At 36.8% G+C, this 25,327-nt stretch overlaps 1 protein-coding gene across 2 annotated transcripts in view; it reads left to right on the plus strand.

The window, feature by feature from the left end:
* The window catches only part of PLCE1 (phospholipase C epsilon 1), a 143,718-nt gene that overhangs the window by 63,801 nt on the left and 54,590 nt on the right, over positions 1–25,327 (plus strand). The window lies entirely within an intron of this gene.

Here is a 25,327-nt window from a genome sequence, read left to right on the forward strand (position 1 = left end):
GAGTAATTATTGCTGTGCAAGACAGTTCTTAAAAAGCTTTCAAAGTGGAAGTAAATTTGTTGAATTAAACCAGTCTGTATCATCCAGTCTTGAAAAGATCTCAAGGACTATTGCATTTGTGTTTGGAGGACCTCTTCTGAACCAGAAAACATTCTTCTTTTCTTTCACAATGTTCAGAATTACTAGAGAGAAAGTTCAGCACTCTTTTGCACAGTCTGTTTAAAGAGGAGCTTGTTACTTTAATGAGGAGTACCGTCCCAATTTAAAAGGAAGACTTCTCAAAAACTTTATACTCTCTGTAGTTACAGCTTTTATGTAGTATTTGCCCTTGAAATAAGGATCCTGCTAACAGCGAGTCCCTAGTACTGGGGTGGCCTCCTGGGTTTATGCCTCCTTGGCACACTGAGCACATTGTTGAGTTCTTTGTGTTCAGTCCTTTAGGACTTACTTAGTGACCCGAGCAATGAACCTTACAGTCACAAGCAGTCCAGCTCGAGGGAATACTGTTCTAAGGTTTTGCTCGGTAGCTAAGGACCTTAAACGCTCTGAGTCCCCAGGGCTAGGATGGTTTTGTGGGCAGATCAGCCAGTGTTAGCTCCACAGAAGGCTTCCAAGCATTCCAGACCTCCTAAGCCAGAATTCCCAGTCACATGGATCTGAGGCTGAGAGTCTTTAAAAACTCATGTAGGGCCTGCTGTGTAGAAGATTCATCTCTAGGGCCTGGAGCAGTGAGGCTGGAAGCCCCACTCCCAGCTGGCTCACAGGGCTCTCAGGCTCCCGACTGAGGAGCTGCGACTCTGGTCCCGGTAGCACAGGCTGAGAGTGGACTCCCGGGAACCACAGATGCTCGGAGTTCCCACAGCCAGTCAGTGACATTCACATCCTTGTCAGCATCATTGTTGCTTCAGAGAACATAATTTTCACATATGAACACTGAAGACATTTAGACTGCACTGTTTTAGTACCTCTGGATGTAACTCAGAATTTTTGGTTAGTAAAAAGTTTTGAGAGTGTCTTTCAGTGGGATTTGGATTGAAACCAGATTTTTTTCCCCATAGAAAGGAAATCCTGTTTCTCAGCCTCTTCTGTTTCTTACAAATTGATTGTTACAGAAGTTTGCTCGTAGTAGTGAATGGTCCAGAACTTTCACTGGAATCACTTTTGAAGGGGCAGTCATTGTCACAGTTTATGTGGTGTTGACATTTTTATGCAGAAAGTGAAAAAAAGGCTTGTATCTTCTGCATCTTAAAGAAGAAACTAGAGTATGTGAAAATGTCTGTTCTTTACATTTGATATCTAAATCTATAGTCATTGTTGGAAAGAAACTTGTACTCTTCCCTTCCCCTTCCTCCAATAACTTGGCTTTGTAATCTAAGAAAAAACAAAAGGGAAGTAGAAAAAGGTGTCTGATGATGGAGGAGACCACGATCATTTTGTATCAGTATTCTGTTCTCTTTAGCGTCTTTCAAAGCTGTTAAATTCTGATACCACTTTTTGTGATAGAAATCAGACTACAGCTTTGATCATTGTTGTTCATCCTCCAGAGAAAGCTCGACGGGACTTGTTCAATACGCAGCAGCAGTTTTTGACCAGAATGGTAGGAAACTAATTTGTCATGAACATGGAGGCAGCCTGCATTGGTCTGAAAAAACCTACTTCATTCATGCCACAGAATTTAGAGATTACCCTTATTCTGTAATCAGACTTTGCCATCTGCAAAGACTGGGCAGCAAACAGGTGCCTGATTCTCTGTGGCTTTTCCTACTGTTTTTTTTTTTTTGTAAACTTTGCACAAAGTGTATTGTTACAGTATTGGGGAAATTCCAGGACCCCTGAGTTGGGGCAGTTGTCTGATTGCTGTGTGTGAGTCATGGATGATAACAGACATTATGTACACATGATTTAGGTGGTCTGTGTGTGTTTGGGCCCAAATGCTAAGACCATCGAGAGTGAGGCATAAATCCAAATGAGCTGAAATTAAGACCTGAAAAGACAAAATGTGTCCTAGGCTGAGAGTCTGGTAAGAATATGAGTCAGTCTTTCCATAGGAGAGGAAATCAAACACAGGAGAGGGATCAGACAGTATGTAGATAATGTGGCCTGAGGCAGGGATGTGAGTCAGGAGACAAGGATTTCATGCCTGCTGTGTTGCTTCCAGAATGTCGGTCAAGAAGAGCAGGAACAAGTGCAGGTCACCTGGTTGGGAAGAGAATGAAGAGGGACATGGCAGGAAGCACAGATCAAGGCTGAGATGGCAGGATGGAGGACAAAGATTTTGGAGGACAGCTCTAAGTCCGGGGGCATGTGGGACTGTCTGGAGCTGGCTATGATGATTGTCTCTGTTACCTGGCAGAGGGAAGGGTTGTTGTGGTCAGTCTCCTGGACCTGTCACTGTCTGGCCAGGCCTGGTTGCAGCCAGATGGGTCACGAGGGCGGTAGGAGAAAGTCTTAAGGAGGATCTTTGACAACATCAATTTAACAAAAACTTCCTTGAATCCAATGTGTTTAAAACATTATAGGGACAGAGGTTTAAGTTCTGCCAGCATAACTTGTCCTTAGAGTCCTCTTTCTATATTCAGTAAAGTGTATTACTGCAAGATGGGGACGTAATTGAACGAGGCAGTAGGTTGAAGTTAACCAGTGTAAGTAATTTAAGTAAAAGAGTAAAAATACTTTCATCTTTAAAATTGCTCTGTTGGACTTAACAGGTATCACAGTCAAGGTACAGGAAAGTCCGTCTGTATGGATCTGGGTATCCTAACCTGTGTATAGGGCTAACCCATTAAGAAACAGAACGGAGTTTCAGGTGATCTTGTGTAGATTTCAGTTCCAAAAATGCTATGTGGCAGTTTTGGTACACTGATGATCCATTAACTTGTGTATCTGAATCTCAGCTTACAGCAATATTTTTGCTAGTAGTATTTAGCTATTGTTTCCACCACAAGAAAAAAAGAATTTAAATACACAGAATAAGTCTGTGTTACTAGAGGCTTGTTCTGAGGAAGGGAGTGAAGGACATGGCTAAGAGAGCAGAAGTCTGTGCAAAGTGGTGGTTGTTTTAAAATCAGATTTCTTATTTTTTTAATGAGGACTGATTAGTCTTTAAAAAAATTAAATGGGATTCTAAGTGCAGACAGTTAATCCCCTCACTGCTTATTATTGTTTATTATTTTAAAGATCTGAACATTAGTTTGAATGGGCCTTGTAAAAGTAGTGTCCATGGGAAATTTTAAAGTGCACAATAGAACTTTTTCAGTATGTTTATGTTAGCATGTCAATCACAAGCAAAAAACTCCAAGGACTCAAGCATAAGATGACTCAGTGGTCATCTCTAAAGATTCCCTTGAAGTTTTGTTTCTAGGAAACAAATTAGGAGAAAAATCAACTTTCATAATAAAACTTGCTGTTTTATTTCTCCCCAGACACTTTTTTTTTGTTGTTGGATTCAAAGATGTGTAGTTTTCTTTGCAGAATTGAAAACATTCTGATTTTTTCCCTTAGGTTTTCAGATATATGCTTTTATAATTAGTGAAAAATTCTTTAGTATTGACCCTATAGTGATGAGAAATGTTTCATTTCATGATTTATTTTGTATCTTTGTAGTGAGATGGCATTAATAAAATTGATAATTATAAATAAAATTAATTTTAAAGTTTGATGTTGTATCCTGTGGACATCCTTATATTATCATACTTAACAGGAGTTTTTTTGAAATCTAAATGTACTGGTTTTTGGCTGGAAGTTGAAAACAACACTAAATGGTCATTCTTCCAATTAAGAAAGAATATGCTTGTATTTTCAATGAAAACATATTGGTATGTTGGCCAGGTTCCATGATGATTCCTCCAGTAGAGATTTTTCAGACAAGACGTATATTCACCATATAAACACAGTGTCTCTGAGTGTTCTGCTCACATTCCAGTTCTTCTCGGATTGCTCTCTCACACTTCCTGGGCAAATGGAGAAAGGTTTCTTATGGCAAATTTCATAACTGACTTTTCACTGACTTTTCGTCCTGCTGCTTGTAAACGTGATGTAAAGTGGCTAAGGTTAGAAAGAAGTGATAAAAATTCCAGAGCCCAATCATGACTGAAGGATCAAGGCAGAGCTTTAGTGTCCACTTTCTTTATGAACATAGGTGCAGTCTGAAGGCTATACCGTCTTTTTAATTCCCCCATTTGTAATTTCCTTACGGTTAATTGTACTTCTGGAAGCCTCAGGGAGTTCTTCTTTGCCTCTCAAAGTTTTTTGGATGGGTGCCTAAGTCATAGCCCATTGTCCCATTAAAGCTAATGCTATTGCCTTTTATTAGAGTCACTAATGCAGCGAGCATAATAGCTGTAAAGGTAGGGCATTTGCTCATAAAGTAACCAGTGTCATGGTTTTTGTAATGCTTCAACTGAAGTTTCCTAAAACAAAAGTAATTCTGTTTATTACTTTTGGCCTGTTTAAACAACATGGATATAAATATAACTTGTACAAAAGCTTGGGTGTAGGCTAACTTATTTCTTAATATATTTAAAGACAAAAAATCAGCAGAATTAAAATCTCTCTTGTTTATAACTCCTGTCAAAATCAAATGGTTTTAGTCTTAGCAGGATGTATGCTCATCCTTAATTTCTAAACTTCCTTCCATTCGAATCCTGGTGTTCCAGCTTCTATCTGGGGAGGTGGGTAACCTGACCTTTCGGGGAGCCAGCCAAATGCATGTCTTCTTCGTGGCTTACACAAGGCATGTCAGTTATGCATTTTGCCACGGTTTGTAGCTTTAAACTGAGCAGCTGTTGCCTGACTGTTAGTTTGGACAAGTGCAGCATTGCGGACTTTTTGTGGTACTGGAAGTACCTGCTCTTCTGGCATTTTAGGAGCAATCAGAGATTCAATGGAAGGCACATTTGCCGGTAAGATTTGCCTTTTTCTGGCCTGTAGCTTATAGTTCTGATTATGTGTAGGTAGTTAAATCAAAGTGATAGTTTGATTTCCAGAGTTAGAAGTAAATTAGGTGACGATTTTCAAATCTAATATTAGACCTATAATGTCTGCATTTGATAACACTGCTTTAGGACACAGAACTGTTTCTAGGTGGAAATTGAAGTAAAGATTTAATATAAACAGTATGAAATAATGTCTTAAGTGCGTATTTTGTATTTTGTCTGAAATTAAATGCAGAATAAATATTTCAAGTAATTTAGGTAAAGTGTTTTGTATTTATTCAGTTCACATTGCAACTATTTCAATATTACATTGTGTTGCAGGACATTCCCTTATTTCTTATTTAACAAAAAATAAGTGACTGTTACGAAAAATGCTGGACAAAATACAAATGTCAGTACTTTTAAAAGTACTAGAATCAGGTCGTTGGGTTTTTCCTAAAGTTTATAAATAACTCAAATGTTACAAGTTAGTAATGTGTTTTTGAATGTAAATCCACTGCTGCTTTTTTCTTTAGCGAGCTCTTCTTCCTAGATTTTCAGTATACAAGTTTATAACTTGCAACGAATTTGTGTTTTGTGGTTGTTTAAGGCAGTTCATTTTTTCCCTTTCTGAATGACATGAGTGCATAGCAGGATGCAAAAGCAATCCTGCAATGCTACTAATTGGTCATAAACCCCCACCTATATTTGAAATTTTTTTAAACTGTCATGTTTAACTTGAATGAATGTTCATAATATTTTACTCCATAAAAGGGATTTCTTTTATGTGGTAACCCTCCCATTTCCCTGATCTGGCTGTTAGCTAAAGGCTATGACAAGCATTCGCCATTCAAAGTGATACCATCCCATTGCAATAGAAAGGTTGTCTTGGTTGTCAGCACTGTTATTTTCACTTCAGTGATTCAGACAGCACAGAAAAAAAAGCATCCTGATATCAAGTATACCTGTATTAGTTGCAAGATAATGGTGTTTTTAATCTCTCTAGTCAATCAGTGATAACAAACCTGAGATACTTAGTGGTAGCACAAGAAGGGAAGGGAAAATGATTTTAGTTACTTTCAACTCAGACCCTGCTTTCAATAGACTCTTTTGTAATGTTCTTAGCTTTGGTTGGAGATAGAATGGTGTAAGCATTTTTCTAAAAAATAGCTGATATGAGGATTTTTCATAGGGTATAATTGGTTTCATTTTTGTCTAAGGGGCTTCATATTGACATAGTTTTCTAATGTTTATGTTTTTCCTTTGGAAACAGTAGTTATGTATAAAAAAACATTGGTATGCATTCTAATAATTCTGAAATAAATAATTTGCCAGTGAGATTTATCAAGAACTAATTAAAAATACTTCAAAGCAACAAAAAAAGAACTAGAAATACAATTTGATGCTAAAAGCACCTTTAATTTCTTCTTGTGCTTAATTTTAAGGGCTTTGCACTATTACACAGCAATTACATATTTTTATCCTACATGTCCTGTGGACTTGGTACAACAGATTTCATGAACACTTTCAGCTGTCTTTATAAAGTGTGTTTGGGTGTTCTAAAAAAGGGATAGATCTGATGCTATTGCATTAGGTCTTCTCTCTTTACCCCCATCCACAGGCAGGAGTGGTGTCTTTTGAGAGCAGTTTCCTTTGAGGTGAAAAAAGTCTGGAAAAACTATTGCTTCAAATGTTTTTTATTATGTTACTTTTAGCTTTGAAGAAGATTTGATCTGAAGTTGTTCACCTGTATTTGCTTGTTTAGACTTAAACTGCCAAGCTGTTCAGAGAAACGGAGCAAAAATTTCTTTAATGGAAATTTCCTTTTAAAAGTGGAGTAGTTTGTTCAAATAAATCTCTCTACTTCTGAGTTTCTAAAAGTTTCAGGTTGAAATTCAGAAGAATTCAGATTAGTATCCGTGTTAGTCTCTAGGAGTTGATCCAGAAAACAGCTATACCTAAAGCCATTAAACTGCGTGGGGGTTTTTTCTACTGAACTTTTTTGTGGACTGTTTGTAGGTAACATGACCATTTCCTTCTGCCTCCAGCTATGGAACTGCTGCCACTGGAACTGTGTTGAGACTTTCGCAAGTCTCAGAAGGGCAAAACATGCCATATGTCCAGGTTTATTTTCAGGTGCCCAACAATCCTGAGCTGCATAAGATCATGGTAGAATTTGTAGGTTAAAAACTTGATAGATCTTTTTAGAGATCTTTAAGACATTGTTTTTATTGGTGGAGAAATTAAACAAAACTCAAGTGTTAACAGAATCGGAATAAACCATTATGGCATTAATAATTCAAGTTAGGAGCCAGTACAGTAACTAACTTAAACTTAAAAATATTTTAAAAAATATTAGTGTGGTCTGAAAAGAATGTTCTTGACATATTTGTTGAGAAGAGTTGGTTCTGAATTTGTGTTAGTGTAGGCACTTGACTGAGAAAATGTAATTAACATTTTAGAAACTTATTTGTGGTTTCACACTTTAAAGCACCATGAAATACTTTTGTTATTATTTATATTCAACGTCTTCAATCTGACAGAGAAAAACTGAACCTTAAAAGTAGGATTTTCTTCCAGGTTTCATGCCTTCATAATACACTGTTCTGTAACTGCTGTGAAGTAGACGGGATCAAATGACATCACATAGTTCGTCTCTGCCTCATAGGTACAGAATTTTTGAATATAAAACCTCCTAATAGCTATCAACAAACCATTCAAATATGTGCACTGAACACAAGAAAGGAAGAGGTGCTGCCTTCAGGTACTGGTTGGGTTGAAGATGGTGGTGGGATTTGCATACAAAGTTAGTGTTTGGAAGGAAAAGCTTCAGGTATTTTCCATAACCATATATAGACTGAATTGCTCTAAAAAAGAGAAGAAGGGAAAATGCAAGTATATTTAGAATTCTTGTTTGCAGAGATAGAATAGAGCTAGAATAACTAGTGTGCCAATAACTAGGATTTCTGTGTGCTCCCAGCCCCACAAAATATGAGACATTTTTTGTGCAAAAGCAACAACCAGATCTGACAAAAAACAAATTTTTTTTGAATATCAAAAAGAAAATAGTCTTGTTTTGCCTGCAGGGAAATACATGATTTGAAAAGAACAAATGTAGATCAACTTTGGTATGAAAAGTAGATACTTTTTAGTTTGAGAATATAATTAGTGCTAAAGCTATTAACTGATGAGCCAAAACATTTAGATAAACTTAATATAAGTTTGTAAGCATTTTAGTCACACAAATATGAAATAATTTTATCAGAAATGTTGTGCAGAGATTTGGTGTTTGACGTAGTCACTTTTGCAAAAATATGTTATTTAAAAAAATACTTCTCACATATAAGTGTTATGTCTTTAAAAGAATGTATTTGTTTTCTTTGTGCTTTCCATGAGCCATGTAAAAAGTGTGAAAATGGAAGTTTTACCTTTCATTTGACTTGCAGGAGCCTCTTGCAGACTTATGTTCCTGCATATTTGATCTCTCTCTAGTTCAATTGAAAGTTAAAGCACTACAAGTGTATTGTCTGTCACAAACAAAAAAGGCAATATTTTCATAGTTTGGAAATCCACTACGTTTTTTAAAAAAGGAAACAAATTTACTTTTGTGGTGTTACTTTTGCCTTCCACAGTACATGGAAGTTACAGACACTTGTTTGATGGTAGAAAGTAAGTATTATATTTGATTTCTCAGTAATAGGTACAATATCAAAATTGATGGAGACATGAAGGTAACAGTTTTCTGATTCTACTGGGCAGAAAGTGTTACCACTTTTTATGTCAGTGTGGGAGGACTGCTGAGAAACAGGCTGCAGAAAGCACTTGGTTACAGCGCATCACAAGCTGCTGCTAAGTGTGCCAGGTTGTGATGGTGTTTGCTGATTTACTGGGAGACAAAGTGACATAGTTGATAGGTAAAAGCGGTGCAGAATGGTCCTCTGTGGCCTGTCATTGCTGCCACCCAGCCCTGAGCACTTTCTAGAGATGCTGAGGAGCTACAGGCTAACCTGCAGATAGATGATCGTTACTGTAAGGAGAAGTAGTCAGTTGTCCTTTGTCTGCTGGGAGTGGAACAAAAAGTGGATCTGGACAGAGTAAACCTCACCATAGGTACTGTGGGGGAAGAAGGATTTGGCAGAGGAGGGGGCCAATCAAACTGAACGACTTCATTTAATTGTCACTGGAAGAAAATGGCCACAGGTGGTGTTAGCTGGCATAACTAGTTGGACAGAAGCAGCAAAGGCAGTGAGAAAAGAGGTGCATTTAACTGAACACAGACAGAAAAATTTCCAAAAATATTTCAGAAATCTTGAGAGGAGAAAAAAAGTTAAGTGATTGCATGGATGATGGCACATCAAATTTTAAAATAGGGGGACAGTAAGAGAATGTTGTTTGAGAAAGAAAGACAGCTCGTAGCCTAATGTCCATGGAGACCTTTAGCTGGTGTGACCTTCTTTTCGGATGTCATTTGCTTGAACTCAATTGTCTCTATTCTAAATTCAGTAATTGAAAGGCAGCAGTGCTACTGTACAGCCTTCAGAGGACGCCTTAGAATGATCATCCAGATGCACAACTTTTTCCAGGGGTCATTGACTCTCAGAGTCAAAGAAGGGTGACATTTTTGGTTGCATTTCTCTGTCATCAAGGACCAACTGTTTGTTCTTGTTATGCATTTTTCTGCTGGACTGAAGTATTTAAAATCTGATGTATTTCCCCTGTTGGAGATGCTTACATATCTACTCTAGTAAAGTCTCCTCTCAGTTTCACTTCGTTGAACTAAAGTTATGCATTTCTGATCTAAATCTTTTTCTCTGGGTCTCACTATTAAAGCTTGGAATAATTTTATAGTTTTCCTTGCATGCTCTGTGGTTTGTTCATGTCTTTAAAAATATGGAAAAGATGATTGTACAATATTGGTGTCATCAATTATTTATGTGGGAGAACCTGTTTTTGCCACCTCCTTTTTGTCACTACTACCTCTTAAAAGTTTATAGAAAACACTTAGTTTTGGTGTTCCATCTTATTTTTTCAGAGCCATTGCCTTTAGGAAAGCAAAACCCCATTCCAAACACAGGCTTTGAAATTCTTGTGTCGAGAATACGTCCTATTTCCAGTAGATCTGCAATGTGTACCCTAACTCAACTACTTCGTTTCACTCTTTAACTGAGATTTCTGAGGTAGAATGCTAAACTGCCATGTAAAAATTCTGGAATCATTTGCATTGGAAGGATCTGTGCTGGTCTCCTAGTCCAACTCTACACAAAAGAAGGCTGATGTGTTTTACTTACCTAGTTGTTCTATTTTCTTACAATCCGAACAATATTGTTGGCAAGGTTGGCCATAACTCCTTTTTAAGCCTTAACTGCAGTACGGGTAGCAGTGGCACCACAAGGAAGGAACAGAAAGAGAAGTGTTAATTTTTACCATGTACTTTTAGAGAAAGAATGTATTGCATTTGAAGTCTTCAGGTTAAGGGAGATTTCTTAAAATCTGAGGAAGGTCCTAGTTTTGAGTGTGTTTTTGGATAGCAAATCACTAACTTGGAAAGTTTTCATGTTAGGAAAGGACTTCAAACAGCCTTTCTGGTATAATCTGCTAAAGCTAATGACAAAGACACAATTCATTAAAAAGTCTTATGACTGTTTAGAGCAGATTTTATGTAGCAAGTGTATTAATCCTGTGAAACCCAAATGGAATACTTTCATTTTTATAAGACAACTTTTTACACTAGTATAGTGATCCTCTGTTTGCTTGAACACAATCTTGTATAACCTTACTTTGTTAATTTAGCTTACACTGATTCCTTAATGGCATGAATTAACAAAAATTATTATAGAAAATAGTTGCTTACAGCAGAGTCTAGTCTAAGCACAACTACGGCAATTCACTAGTGAGGCTGTAAAAACTTGCATGGATAAATAAGTACCTACAGCAATTATATTTGAGGTAGGAAGAAGTGAGTTATATTGAGGCTAGTCGTAGATGTTGAAATGTCTATTAGGAAGTTAAGGTTGATTTAATACTTTCTGTAGTCTATTGTTTTGCCTCTTTTGACTTACAGACATGTGCCTGCCCTGTTCTCTGCAGTATGCTGTATTCCACTATAATCCCTCTGTGGCTTAAACTCCTGTGTTGTAGAACTGATTTCTCTTCTAACGCTAAACCACACAGGCTCCTCTACTCTGTCATTTAAATACCTCTGAAAGAAATCAACAAAGTCTTTTCAGTTTTGACTTCTTGGCAGTTCTTGATATTATGCTGAGTGCTTTTGTTAAGCTACATAATATTTTTGCTGTCTCAGGGTTATAAATTATTTCTGGAACTTAAGAGTTTTATTAAGCAGACCAGCATTTTCATTGAGACAGACACATATTTTAGAACAGCTTTTGAGAGTATCAAAGAATTTCAGCAGGCAACATAATATATGTCGTTTGTGTCTGATAGCCTGGTTAAGTAATGACTATTGGAATAAACTGAATAGAGAGAGCTAATAGAAACAGAATGGAAAATTCATAAGCCAAATGGGCTATTAAGAAGTGGTAAAAAAATAAGTTGTAACAAAATGATGATATATATAACTGTTAGGTCATTTGCTGACTGACACATACAGGTAAATTTTCCTTTTGACTGTAGTAATTTCCCATTGGATTTTATGAAGATTGACCTTCACAGGAACAGTACATATTTCCTGACTTTCTCTTCTCAGGATATGGCAGAGAAAGCTGTTTTAATAGCTCATCCAGGAAGATGTACAGAAGGATTTAAAGAGTGAACGATGTATTATGTATGACATGTGGATGCTCAAAGCACGTGGTATTATGAAGAAAAAAGTTTGAATTTTGTAGAAACTAATTTTTTACTGGCAAAAAGTGTCTTTTTCTTTTTCTTTCTTTTTTTTTAGGTACTTGTTTAGAATACTAATTATTTCTTCTGGAAGTATTTTAAATGTATGCTAAAAGCTTTAATTTTTGACAGAATACAGGTAATAATCATTTTGACCAGTTATAATCTCCAAGAATAATACATTTTCTTACTATATGCTATTTTTCCCTTTCTAGACTTCTTGGTTGTACTGTCAAGAAAAGTATTTGGTTTGATGAATGCCTTTTCTGTCATAGTTGGACATGCTGAACTTGAAAATCAGTCACTAAAACATATACACAAACTTTCCCTTTGACCTGTCAAGTAACTGGCTTAGGGAGTTAAATGTTATCACAGCTAAACAGCTTCTTATGTGTGATCTTACAGTTTACTGCACTGCAGCTGTGGCTGTTTCTGGAGTGGCGAGGTGGCCCAAAATGGCAAAGATGTCAAGGTCCTTCAGTCATTGGTATAGCCACTGACAGTTTGTGACTGTCCATTTGATGTGTTCTGTGTGTTAGTGGAAGGACTTTGATCATATTGACCTGGGTTCTACTGGGTGTTTCTCTTTTTCCTTTTAAAACGCCTCTAAGCATCCTTTGAGTTGTGCTTCTGGCACAGTCTCTGTGATTACAGAAACCTTGCTAAGAATAGCTGACTAGTAGCAATACTTTCTTAAAAGAAAAATTGGCATGATATAATACTTATATAACATCACAAACATTACTTATTATGATGGGAAGTTGTAAATTCATGTTAATCCCTTATAAAAATAGTATATGAATTTCCTTTAGCTTCCCACCGGCTTCCTCATGAGACAAAATGAGCTTGCTACGGATACCGGCTGTTACAACCTTCTTGAAAGTTTTCTGGTAGTTGGCATAATTCATAATTACATGTTTGCATTGAAAGATACCTGTAAAAATTACCTTCTAAAATTTGGAAATTGCACTCTACAATGAGGAATAACTTTTTAAATTTAAGTTTTGTGAACTCTTGCAGGATCCTTTTCTTTACTTAGTAAATTTAGCTGTAGTAATTGGATTTTACTGAACAGATATTGTACTACATTGGAAACTAAGAGGGTTGCTGCTTTTCTAGACTGAGAGATTAGTTTTACTTTTTCTGAGCTAGAAGAGAAAGTAGTTTACAGAAGAAAGCTAAATTACTTCCCTTCTGAAAAAACCAATATGGCAATTATTTTATTTTGTTCCTCTGTGGTTACAGGCTTTCCTTTTCTCAGGCTGCCTTCCTGGATCATAGTTTATCCGTACATGAAAAATGCTACTTTGACATTTTGTATATTTGCAGTTCATATTCACCAATGAGCTTGGAGAAAAGACTATATCTGGGGGAAGAGAAAAAGAACATGCACAAATCCACCCCAAAATAAAGAATGAATGTGTATTAGGAAAGCTGTGTTTTTCCTGCACAGATGCCTTTCCATGTTGTAGTTTTATAAATGAGGTGGTCTCCAGGTGACTGTGACTACCTGCACTGGCAGATGTTGTGAGAGGTTCCCACAGCTTTCATCTGGTGTGTGTCTCCCGCCGCTTGTTTCTTTGGTATTGCAGGATCTGTGTGGAAGAAACGTCTTATGTTACTGTGATATTTTTATATTTTTCTTTTAAAGTATTTGTTAAATAACACGCTTTTTGTCCTGAGAGCCCTTGGCCCATGATACTTAGCCCATGATACCATATTTCTCAGAGAAAGAGAAAAATGCATTTCTAGTTCCTTGTCTTCACTTTATTTCCGTTGTATTGTTTTCATTATGGCCTCTCCATCATAACCAATAAATGTTGAAGACGTTTATAAGATGTTAAACTAATTTTCAAGCCAAAGTACCTTTTATACTGCTCAACTTGACACTGTGCCTATATCGTCTAACATGGCTTTTATGGTAGTTCATAAATGTGACTCTATTAACGCTAACTTTGAAGATAGTCCACATTTCAGTCCAACAACAAGAAAAATTCCAAATAATACATAGAATAGAGTAGTTCAAAATAGTTCATTTGGAAGGGACCTGCAAGATCATCTAGTCCAACTGCAATAGCTAGCCTTAATTCTTTTAATTTAAGGAATTTTACCTATTTTTATCTAGGAATACAGCAAGAGCATCAACTATGATTTTACCTCTGCATTTTTGTGCAGTCTAAACAGAGCACAGACCAAATGATACTTTGAATGCAGAAGCCTAAGTGGGAGTAGCACAGCTCTGGATATGTGAGGGTAGAGCAGAGGTAGCTGAGCACCGTCAGTGCACTGCAGGACCTGTGAGAAAAGCCATGCATTTGGTGCACAGCATTCCAAGTGGATATTGTGGCTGCAGCCAGGTTACTGATTGGATCATCATCAGTTAATCATATATTCATTTTCACATCTTAAACATCTCCCTCTCTTTTTGACCAGTTTCAGTGAATACTCTCTTAGTAAGTCTTCAAATATTTAAGCCATTTCTTTAATAATGAAGTGCAAGTGCTAAATACTTATGAATTATGAGTATTAGCTTTGCCCTTCAGCCTGGTGTGAAATCCATCAATGTATTTCCAGTGCATAATTTTTCTCCATTTTTGGCATCTTTTTTAAGTTAGTGTCCTTGGTTCATTCATTTATTCTTGTATGAGAGCATCTTTTAATATTTTCCTCTACACTGTGGATTTTGAACTCAGAGGTAGAATTGCTGTGGTATTTCTTTGTAGTAGCATAGAGTTCACTATTCTTATTAAGTCTTTGTTAAGGTTCTTTATAAATTCTGGTACTGTCTTCGAAAGGTCCTATTGTTCTTGGTCGGTTCTTCCTGCTCTATCCTGCTGATGAAAAGAAATATAAATATATTGTCACAATAGTTTTGTGGTGTTCCAATACACATTTTGACTTAGTACATCACACTGCTTTCTCTGATGTGTCTAAGGGCATTTCATTGTGCATATTTTTGTTTAAATACAGATATATTTCCCAGATTTTGTTTCTGTTTGAACTCTAAAAATCTTGGACATGAAATTAAATTATAGCTGACACAATAATTCTCCTATTCACAAAATGTTCTCATCATCAGGGAATATTCAGAGCACGGAGTAGGGTGAGTAATGGAATCCTCACCAAAGCTAAGTGGTGAAGGTGTATAGTCTGTAGGTGTAATGTCAAATAAGTGCAAAAGGTTCCTTAGCAAATCACAAGAAGGTATTTTGAACTCAAGTGCACAATCAACAGTATCTGCTGTTAGTGGTTTTATTCTCCATCCTTTTTAATGTGAAATAATTATGTGGAGGACAGTTCTCAAACAAACTAGTGCTGTGATCAGGTTCTGTTTAGGTAACTGCTGAAAGTAGGCCAGTATGATGAAACCCCTGAATTGATCAAACATTTTTCAAGTGCATTTCGTTCTTTTAAAATTCTTTCGCTGTTACGCTTCGGGGCTTAAGTCAGGAACATCTAATCAAATCTTGTTGTTTTTACTGGATGTGACTTGAATTAATTTTGTTCCACTAATCAGTAAGAATAATAACCAAAATACCTTATGCAGCAGATTTGCCTGCCCTTTGGTTTATGTGGAAGTCTGGTGACATCTTTCATGCACTGGATTGTCTTTTATATGAAGGCAGTAAAATACTGAATCATAAGAATGTTACACTTACAAGATCTTACTTAATTCCCACTTTATTCTTTGACACAGTTAAAATTAATTTCTCAGATTGGCATCTAGTCTTCGTCTTGTGCCGCTAACACAACTTTAGTATTTGCTTCACTTGGTGTGACTCTGAAGCCATAGTAAACAGTCTTACTGTTTTTACCTTAAAGGACTGTATTTAATAATTGTTTTTCAATTTGAATTTGGACATTCCTGTGCAGTATTTGGGTAACTGGACCACATGGGAACAGACGTTCCTCTTTCCCACCTATTTTTAAAGGGTCTCGTCATACGTACTCTGATCTTCAGGATGAGACCAAAGTAATGAAGATGATGCTTTTTACAGAATGTGTTTCTGAGAATCTTAAATCTAAAAATGCAATTTCAGTTTGTGTTTGTGATAATTTTTGAAAGTTGTACAGCCAAGGCACAAATTTCAACAGATCATTAGCTAAATTCAGGGACTGCTGATTCAAAGACCACTGTACTCAGGCTGGAAAGGAATGATTCAAGGCTGAGGCTCTGAAACACTGATAATGTCTGTTGTTCTGCTCTATTTTTTATGAATGCTCTATTTTACTGCAGCTACAGTTTGTATAGTCTTTCAAATTTAAAATGTTCCTAAAACAAGAAAAAATAAAAAATAAATATCATGAGCCTATGCTTTAATGAATACCTAACTTTTATGCATGTTAATTTAACACCCTTGTTTAGTTCTAAAGATGTGTATATATATTCTCAAATTAAATTTTTGTTTGCATAGTCTCCCATTCTCACTGATTTATAACAGAGCTTTTTTATTCTTAAAATTGAAAAATTGCTTGATTTCTGCTTTATGTAAATGGAAAAAAAATTAAATTTAATTTTGACTGTCTTAAGCAAAATACTCAAATATTGGATCCTGATCTGAGATTCTTGCACTCTGTTTCCCCCGTGGATATCTCTCCATTGCAGTTAAGTCGAAGTTGGATGTGTTTTAATTTAATGTTGTTCCATCATTGAACAACTCTTGCTTTGATTTTGAACATGCTTTTCATCAATTTTTGGGGGGTGAGGTTAAAGTTTGGGTTCTGCTTTAACTCAGGCAGGAACTAGTTCATTTTGCAATGATAATTGTACAGTTCTTTTTCTAAAACACTCTTTCTCCAAAGTAAACTCATAAATCTTCCCTTTTGACCCTTTCATTCTTATGGGCTGGAATTTATCTGGTAATTTATCTGTACATTTATTTAGCATCTGAACTTAACATTGCATATGTTATGCTGTGTTTATATCCAATATTTTAAAAGGTCTTGAATCCTCCTGCTGGTGTGTCATTCAGGTCAAAATGCTGTAGAGACACCACTGTGACAACCTTTAGGAGAAAGATCTGTGGAATGTACGTGAAAGTTGAGTATTTCTGAAAATAGTCTCAGGAGTTTTGGAGAGGAGGGAATTCATTAGATGGGGTTTTGTTGCAGGTAAATAATGAAAAACCTGAAAGCAGTTCAAGAGCAAGTGTGGTGGTGTTGGATGAATCTCTCTGCAGCCTTTTCACCTACCTGTTACACTGTGATATGAAGGTGTAGGTTCAGAAGTCAGTCGTTATTGCCTGTAATGCCCTTCCCCAGACTTCATGATGGCAGGTGCCTCTGAAGTAATGAAATCCCATGTCTGCTCTTGCACAGCACATGCTGCATCATGCTGCAAGACAGGTGCCATGTCGGCATCAAACAGCTTTTGAGATCTGGTTTTCAACTGGACACTTACCAAATTTATAACTACACCTTCTTGTGGCAGGTGCTCTGAAATCAGAATATAGTTTAATGAACTATAGCAGTAGCCGAAGGTCCCTTAAAATAGCAGGTCCCAGGTGACCCATTGCCTTACATGTATTCTGGAAGCAGGAAAGCTGCTTTCTGTCTAAACATGTAGATGGTGGATCTCTTCAGACTTCTACACAGTTCTAATTCATCTCTCCTCAGTATCTATAAGCATGTCTGTGTTCAGCCAAACCTTGCATAACCCAGGGTACCCTTTGGAGCTGAGGTATCTATTTGCTGCCCTATTAGCCTTGGGGTCATTTGTTAGGGCACTGCCTTCAAAGCCTGTTACTTCAGGTGCAGACGAAATGTTTGCTGGCTGGGGTTAACCCACAATATCACATTGATTCTTATGCAGATATTCTGGAGGCATTGGTAGTCATCCTTTTCTGTGTGAGGATGTAGTCTCAGCCCTTTGCTAGTTGCCCTGAAATGGAAAGAAATTGGAAAATCAGCATCAAATGGGATAAATTTTGTCCTGAGATCTGCTGCTGATTTTGCCAAGTCAAAATTGCTGTTATACTGCTACTGGTTCCATATTTTTTCTCGTGAGTTTACAGCCAGAAGAAGACTCAATGGATCCATTTACTGTCCATGGACAAGTCTGTGATTGTTTCTACCAGCTATAGCCAGTACAAGCCAACCTGCTTGCAGAGGGGAAATGGTTGGTTAAATGTGTTGACAGTACAGGGTGATTCAGAGAGAAGCAGCCAAGTTCCCTTGTACACTGCAAAACACTTCCATGAATGACTCAGGCTGGTAGAGTGGTAAAAGCCCTGGGATACACTTCCAGAAACCCGAGCAGCAGAGTGGCACAATTGCACAGTGAGCACCTGTACCCTGGGGATGGTGGGATGCAGGCATGGCGGGTCAGGTGTGGGGAAATCATGGAGAGCCTTTGAATTCCTTTCATATGTTATATCAGTGCTCATACATATAGCTTACAATCAGGATCTTCTAATCCACCCGCAAGCAGAGTTTAAATACATTTTCAAGTTCATACTTATGGGTAGGAACTTCTGAAAAATGTAAGGATTGCTATGTAATTGTTAATTTAAAGTTAATATATTAATAATTACTTCATGCTGATCTTATTTAACTCACCTTTAAAATCTGAATGAATTTTTCTCTGTGCGTAGGTTTTATCCTGTGAGAATGTTTATCCACAACTTCTGTGACTGGAAAAATAAATAAATTTCTTTCCCATGCCTGTGCATCTCAACTGCCCTGAAAATTATGTAATATGTTTACATAACTTCAATTTGTTTAAAGCCAGAAATTATATAGGCAGGTTGTGTCTCTAACTACACAGTACTTTCCATTTTTTTTCTGGGATTTCATTTGACTGATGCTCTAATTGCATAAATAAAAAAGTGTTTGCAGAGTCTGGCTTTCCAAACTGAACCTCTTGCCAGTTCTTAAAGCAAGAAGTGATTTTAGGAGTAAGTGGCTGTTGTAACAACACTGCATATCTTTATTTTTGCTGAATTCCACTTTGTTAGTCAGTTCATGAGTTAGGACTTTGTGGTATATAATTGTAATTTAATTCAGTTATACTTAAACATGCTAGTTGCCTTTTCTTACATTCTCTCCAGAGGTCATAAATCTATTCAACAATAAAGTCTCAGCCCTGGAAGAAATATTTGTGTTACAGTTTCATGGTGAAATTATTTCTGGCAGTTCTGTTCTACAGGTGATTTCTAACTTTTTCCTTTTCCCTTTGTACTGTAGAAGCTTTTGTTTTTTTCACCTGGCCACTTGGGGTGACTTGCTGCTTGTCCCCAAGAGACGATCACCTTCTCTGATGTCTTGCTGTTACAGTGACTGAATTTAACTCAAAGCAGGTATTCTCGAACTTGCTGTGAAGTTTTTCATTTCTGTTCCAAACCTGAAAAAAGTCCTGCACCCTAAAAGTGTGTCAGTAGTATTACTAGGTCTAATAAAAAATTATTTTCTATACAGACCTTAGCTAATCTTCTTTTCTTCAGGTCATCTCAGAGTGATGTCCTCTGCTTACTGATTCTCAGGTCGTACTGAACTCCAGTTTTATTTAGTGCAAGTACCCTGTAGATCCAGAACTCCCCTGCTAATAATTTACAGTGCATCCTGATAGGCAGTTTTAAGAGGTAGCCCATATTGCTGGATGTAGGTATATGGACAAGAGAGTTTGTGTGTCTTCTGATTCTTTAATTACTTGACTCATATGCAAATTTGAAGACGAAATGGACCTATTAATTTCAGTTGTTCCTCCAGTGAAATAAAACGAACTTGCTCCTGTTCTGTGCCCAGCTTTCCACTCAGTTAAATATCAGGCCCTTTGATACCAGAGTGAGTTGTTTGCAGTCAAAATTGATAGCAGTGGATTCATGTTCATTAAAGGAGAGAGAGGTATGTTTTTAATTAGATAAAAGAGGAACAGGAAATTAACAAAACTTGTTGGTTTGGTTAATATAGTGCCGAGATATGTCACATCTAAGGGACAGCAAAACAATGCTATTCCAGTTACACTGACCTGTGTTGGAAGCTGGGAAGCTGGTGTTCAATTTAGCTGCCATATATTGCATAGGAGTCTTCTGGGAGAGCTTTTATATTTTTCCTCTTTTTTGAACAGAGCACTTTTGCATTTTATATGCTGGAGCTGTTTAACTGCGGCTGGGTTTTTATTTTTTTCCATGGTTTGGTTTTATTTTCTCACTGCAAACACAATCCATATGTTCTCTTAAGTCATATGAGCAGTTTAGATGGTATCTGTAACATGGCTTGTTAAAAAGTCATCTCTTATAATCCATTTATTGAACTACATTTTAAAACCAGCTGAGAAAAATCATCCTCTAAGATTTTTTTCTATTACAGTCACATTAGTATAATGTCATGGAAGAAAGTCTGTTACCAGAAAAGCAGCTAAGTTACCAGATATTATAATAGATTGAATAATTACTTTTACAGCTATTGAAATCCATCTTTTGCTTTAGAATACAGTTTGTCATATTCACAAGATTTCCTCCAGTCGCCTTCTAGAGAGTGAATACACTGTTAGTGATTGTAATTTTCACTTTACTGCTTTCAGACTGCTGGTTTTTTTAATGTGTAGAGAGAATACATATTTTACCAAAGTGTAGAAAGAAAAGAACCTAGAGATAAAACTAAGGCAGAAATCCAGTTATTTAATTTTTAGTTCACCAACTTGGTTGAAAGAAAATTTTCATATTGTAGGCAAGTTTACTCTTTTTAGATTGTGCTCATCTAAAAAATTCAGTGACTTTTCCCTGGATGAGCTCCCATATGTGTAGCACATTCCTACAAGTATCAAATGTCAGAGTTGTTGTGTTTTGAGTTGGGATAAAAGTAATTCTGTACCACTGTTCTTACTTGGTCATGTGTTCACATGGAACACAGTTCACGTGGGAAGTGATGTGATTTTATCAAAGTACAAATTGCATGGTTGACCACTGTAATTTTACACAGGATTAGCACTTTTGACATTGGTGTGATTGCTGTCAGGGCTGCATTTATTGCCTGTCTGTTTGTGTATAGATTCTGCTTACTGTACTCAGACCCAATCCTGAATTTCTGCTTAGACAAAATTGATGGCAGCAGTTCAACACTTATATCATATTCTGTATTAAACTATCTCTGTGTGTGCTGAAATAAAATTTTATAAATCAACACCTTTTGAATTTAGCTTTACAAGAGATATGGTAAACATACAGATAATTTTGCTTTTTGGTTAGGACATATCACTTGTCACAGAACTCCTGTGTTTAGTAGAACATAACAAATGTAGAAAAATTGTGTGGTTGCAGATAATTAGCACTGGCCTTTCTAGCAGTATTTTTAAAGTGAACCTCCCTGGTTTTCAAATTAATAAAGTACTGGATCAAGCAATTCTCTTGCTAATAGAACAAACAAATATAATATGGTTCAAAGAGAAAAACACCAGGAAAAAAATTCAGTTTCTCAAAACTGGCTTGAAACTTTTCCATATACATGCAGAAAATGGACACACAGTTCTTACATATTTAAGTACTTGAAACCTTTAAACCTTTAAGACTTTAAAAATAATAAAACCACATTGTTCTTAAGACAGGATATTTTATAGTTTAAGCTGAGCCTAGGCTGAATAATACCCTGAAGCAGATACGCTGTGCTTTTCTCCCATTCTTACATAGATTGTTCATCTGTTAGAGAAGACAAAACCTTTTGTTTCCCATGTGCATTAGCAATGCTTAAGTCTACCCATGAGTCTTCTTTTAAAGCTAGGCAGAAGTTATCTTGTTTTGATTAATAAATGCAATGCTTGCTATTTAAAAGATTATCTGCTTCAGCTGTTTATCAGCAGGATAAGCAAAGCTATCAATTTCGGCTTTGGACAACTTGCAAATGAATAGTCAGGGTCCTCATTTTCTTCTAGTAGTTTTAGCATTAACTTGATGTGGTAGAGCTGTGATTTTAGCTGGAAAGCAGTCCCATCTCCAAGGTAATCTTTCTTTGAACCGCAGAAAGATACTCTTTCTTTCCGGAAGGACACAAACTGACCATACAAAGCTGGAGGACTTATGTATGAAACGATAGAGAGTGCAGATCTGTTCATGGAGTGCAAAATGTAAAAGTCTTGGGCACCAAAAAAAAAAAAAAAAAAAAGAAAAGAAAAAGAAAAAAAAGAGAAAAAGTCCAGGAGAAAGACTAATTTAGTACAGGCAAAGAGACAGAAAAAGGAGTAGACTTTTGTGCAGAGTGTAAATCATCAAGGGTGGTGAAGCTGAGAATAAGGATCCTGGATTTTCAGTGATAAAACACAGAATACTGGAATGAGGTAAAATAAAAGACTTGAATCTGGAGAGATAAATTATGCCAACAACCAAGACTTGCAAAGATGTGAACTTTGGAAGAAATAAATATTTATAGGTGTAGAAGTAGTCAACAGGAATTTTATATTTCTACTTCAGTATTTATAGCCATACTTTAGCCATGAGCTCTGAGGCTTCACATTTCTGTTTGGCCTGTGTGCCTCTCCTTGGATATCAGCTGCACTTTTTGCTGCAGCAGCCTGTTCCACAGACTCGTACATTACAAAGAGAATTTACATAAAGCTCTTCCAGTTTAATGAAGAATTGAGAAATGCTAGTTTGAAATCCAGTGTTTTGAATAAGGAAGTGTTTTATTTATTTTCTATCTTCTTCCAAATCCAGCAGTATAAGTGGCTGATTTTGGATCATCTTGGCTCAGCTTCTATGGAAGGATTTTCTTCTTGACAGCTTCATTTTTCTGGTAGAGTGAAACTGGGTTGTGATGCCTTTGTTACAGAAGATGATGGTTTCATTTAACACAGTTTCATTAAAGGCTTTCAAAATCCTTGCATTAACCTTCTGCTGGACTTGCTCAGTGAGCAGTCAGTCTTGGGAAATAAAATTCTAATGAGATATTTCTGGTTGTTTCTAGCAGTACATTTCGGAGCCAGCCTCTTAACTGTGGTCACTTCAGTGTGTTGAGCCTTGTTCTTACATGTGAGAGGTTGTACTAAGTGGAGCCTGAAGGATGATTTTTACTTAGGCAAAGCAATGTTAAAAGGATCATGATCAGTCTATTGGAAATTCAGTGTCAACTTTTGCCAGATTTTGAGGTCTTTGAGGAAAGCTTGAGTTCTGAGGTGGAAAGAGGGAATGTGGGTGAGTTTTCTAGTTGGTATTGTAATGGCGAAAGTGAATTATTAAGAATGCACCTCTAAATCTCTTCAGCAAGAAGTGCATTGGGGATCAGCTCATCTTCACTCACGTGTTACCTCTCTCATCAGTCACTCCGTGAACAGACAATCCTTATAGAGTTATGCGTTCCTTTCTTTCAATATTGACAGATACAAGGTGTTTATAACTGTATTTACGGAATAAGGTTAAATTTGCAGATTTGTGGCATTGCATTGTCCATGGTACTTACTGTCTGCTCCTGCAGTACATGGACACCTGCAGCCAAGCCTTGATCTGAGCTGTCTGGGCCATTCCTGATGCCAGTGCCTGCTCCAGAATCAGGTGCCACTGACAGCTACAGCATTTGACCAATGGGGATGCCTTAGTTGCCATCTCGAAGTGCATCTTCTGGCCCAGTTTCATCTGAAAAGGATCCATTTTCTTTGCCCTAAGACTAAACTAAAGCACTGTAAGTGAGAATGTTTGGGAGATTCCCTTCAGAAGTGCATTTATGATCTTCAATAAATTCAAAACACAGACACACCCTGTGTTTCAGCAGTGAGGCACAGGAGAGGCTGGTACAAGGCTGTGCTTTCTCTGTCTTGGGTGAGAAGAGCTGTCATACATGGGGAGCCAGCGAGGGATTGTGACTTGTTGGGAGCAAGTGAGTGGTGGTGGATGTTTGTGCCGTGCCTTCCATATCCTCCTCTTTCTGAGAGAATGCAGGTTGTGACAGTGACAGCACAGTCCATATACGTAAAGCGCTGTGTAAATACATGATCCTTTTAATATAAAAGGAACATTATATTTTGCATTGTTTTTATTTTGGCATAAGTTTATGTTCTGTTGCAAAGTCAAAAATAGTGCACGTGAACTTCAAGAGCTTTTTATTATGAAACCTTTCAGAATCGTTCTGTGCAGATTGAAGTAGGAGACACAATTAGAGTATCACATAGAACTAAACAAGACTGAAAGAAAGCCCAGAAGCCCACTGTGCTTCACCTGCTGCCCAAGCCAGCAGTGACGTGTCAATGTGTAGTTTTTAAGTATCTTTTCACCCTGATCTTTCTTGCAGGCATTTGGGTGACAGGGATTTCTCTGTATTCACAGATATTGTACACTATTCTTAAGTATCACTAAAGTTACATGTGTTCCCCACTATATAACCAAGATATTGCTTGTTTGCAAATTTCCTTTCTAGTCTAGACAAAGAAAAAAATTGGTTTTGCTCTTTCAGAAGCCTCTTCTGTATTTTAACACTTTCAATAGGTTCTGTTAGCCCAAAGACTTTATTTAGGGCTGCTGTAATTTATCTTTTGACTTTTAGTAGAATATATTAAGAAAAGGCAATTTTTTGCCTTTTTAACTTCCCAGTGCTTAATAATAGTTCATTTAAAATGAATGTAATAGGAGAAACCTCATGTAGCATATTTTATGTTTATTATAAGGGGCTGAACTGTAATCAGTTCAGTCCCCCTCTTTTTTGGAGAAAAGAGGGATATTTGTTCCCTCTATGAAATGAGAGATTATAAATATATATAAAAATCAGGTAAAATATAGATCCAGGGTGTACCCCAATTATGTGTGAAAAAATTTTCTGAAGATATTTTGTGAAGCAATGCAAAAAAAGTAAACTCCTTTTTCTGAGAATGAGGAAGAGTATGTAACTTATTGTACTATTTAATTTGGAGTACTATGATTGTTTATACATTTATGTAATTCTTGAAAAATTGTTCAAAGAACTCATTCTAAACTTATCTAGTAGGAAGACTCATACTATGTTGGAATCATTGTGCTGGTGTTTCATGCTTCTCACACGATCTTACAAAGTTTGGCTTCTTCCTTCTTAGGGAAAGTTTTATTTTTCAAGAGATACCACTGCTAGGATATTATAAAACTACCATAAATGTTTTGTATTAGTGGATAAAACATGCATGCTCCCAAATACTTGTTTTCCAAGAGGAATGAGAAATGTTTTGTAAATTTGGATGTTTGGTTTCACAATGCAGTGAGCTCAGATACAATTCATCTTACAGCAAGAGGAATGTAAAGAAAAATACTGACCCACACGGGTTTTAAGTGATCATTATACATTGTTTATTGTGGCAGTAGAGTCTCAGTGCCCCAGTCAAGGCCACAAACTGCTTTGCACTGTTGCTCTCATATGGAGGCAAAACAGAGGCACGCTCTGCCCAGGTGACCCTTTTATTTGAGGTTTTGACAGGGCTGCAGGTGCCTGAAGCAAGTGTTTGGCTATGTCAGAAAGGACGCTTTGGCAGGAGGCTCAACACTCTCACAAGCCCGAGCTACCAGCTAGCTAGCTAATACAAGATACAGAGGTATGCAGAAAACCCCCAAATAAAAAGAACATATTAGGTTGTTTAAGTATAAAGAAAGTAGTTAGGACACAATGTATTGCTGAGTAAAAGAATGAAC

The sequence above is a fragment of the Pithys albifrons genome, chromosome 9 (genome assembly GCF_047495875.1).
Source record: "Pithys albifrons albifrons isolate INPA30051 chromosome 9, PitAlb_v1, whole genome shotgun sequence".
Lineage (NCBI taxonomy): Eukaryota > Metazoa > Chordata > Aves > Passeriformes > Thamnophilidae > Pithys > Pithys albifrons.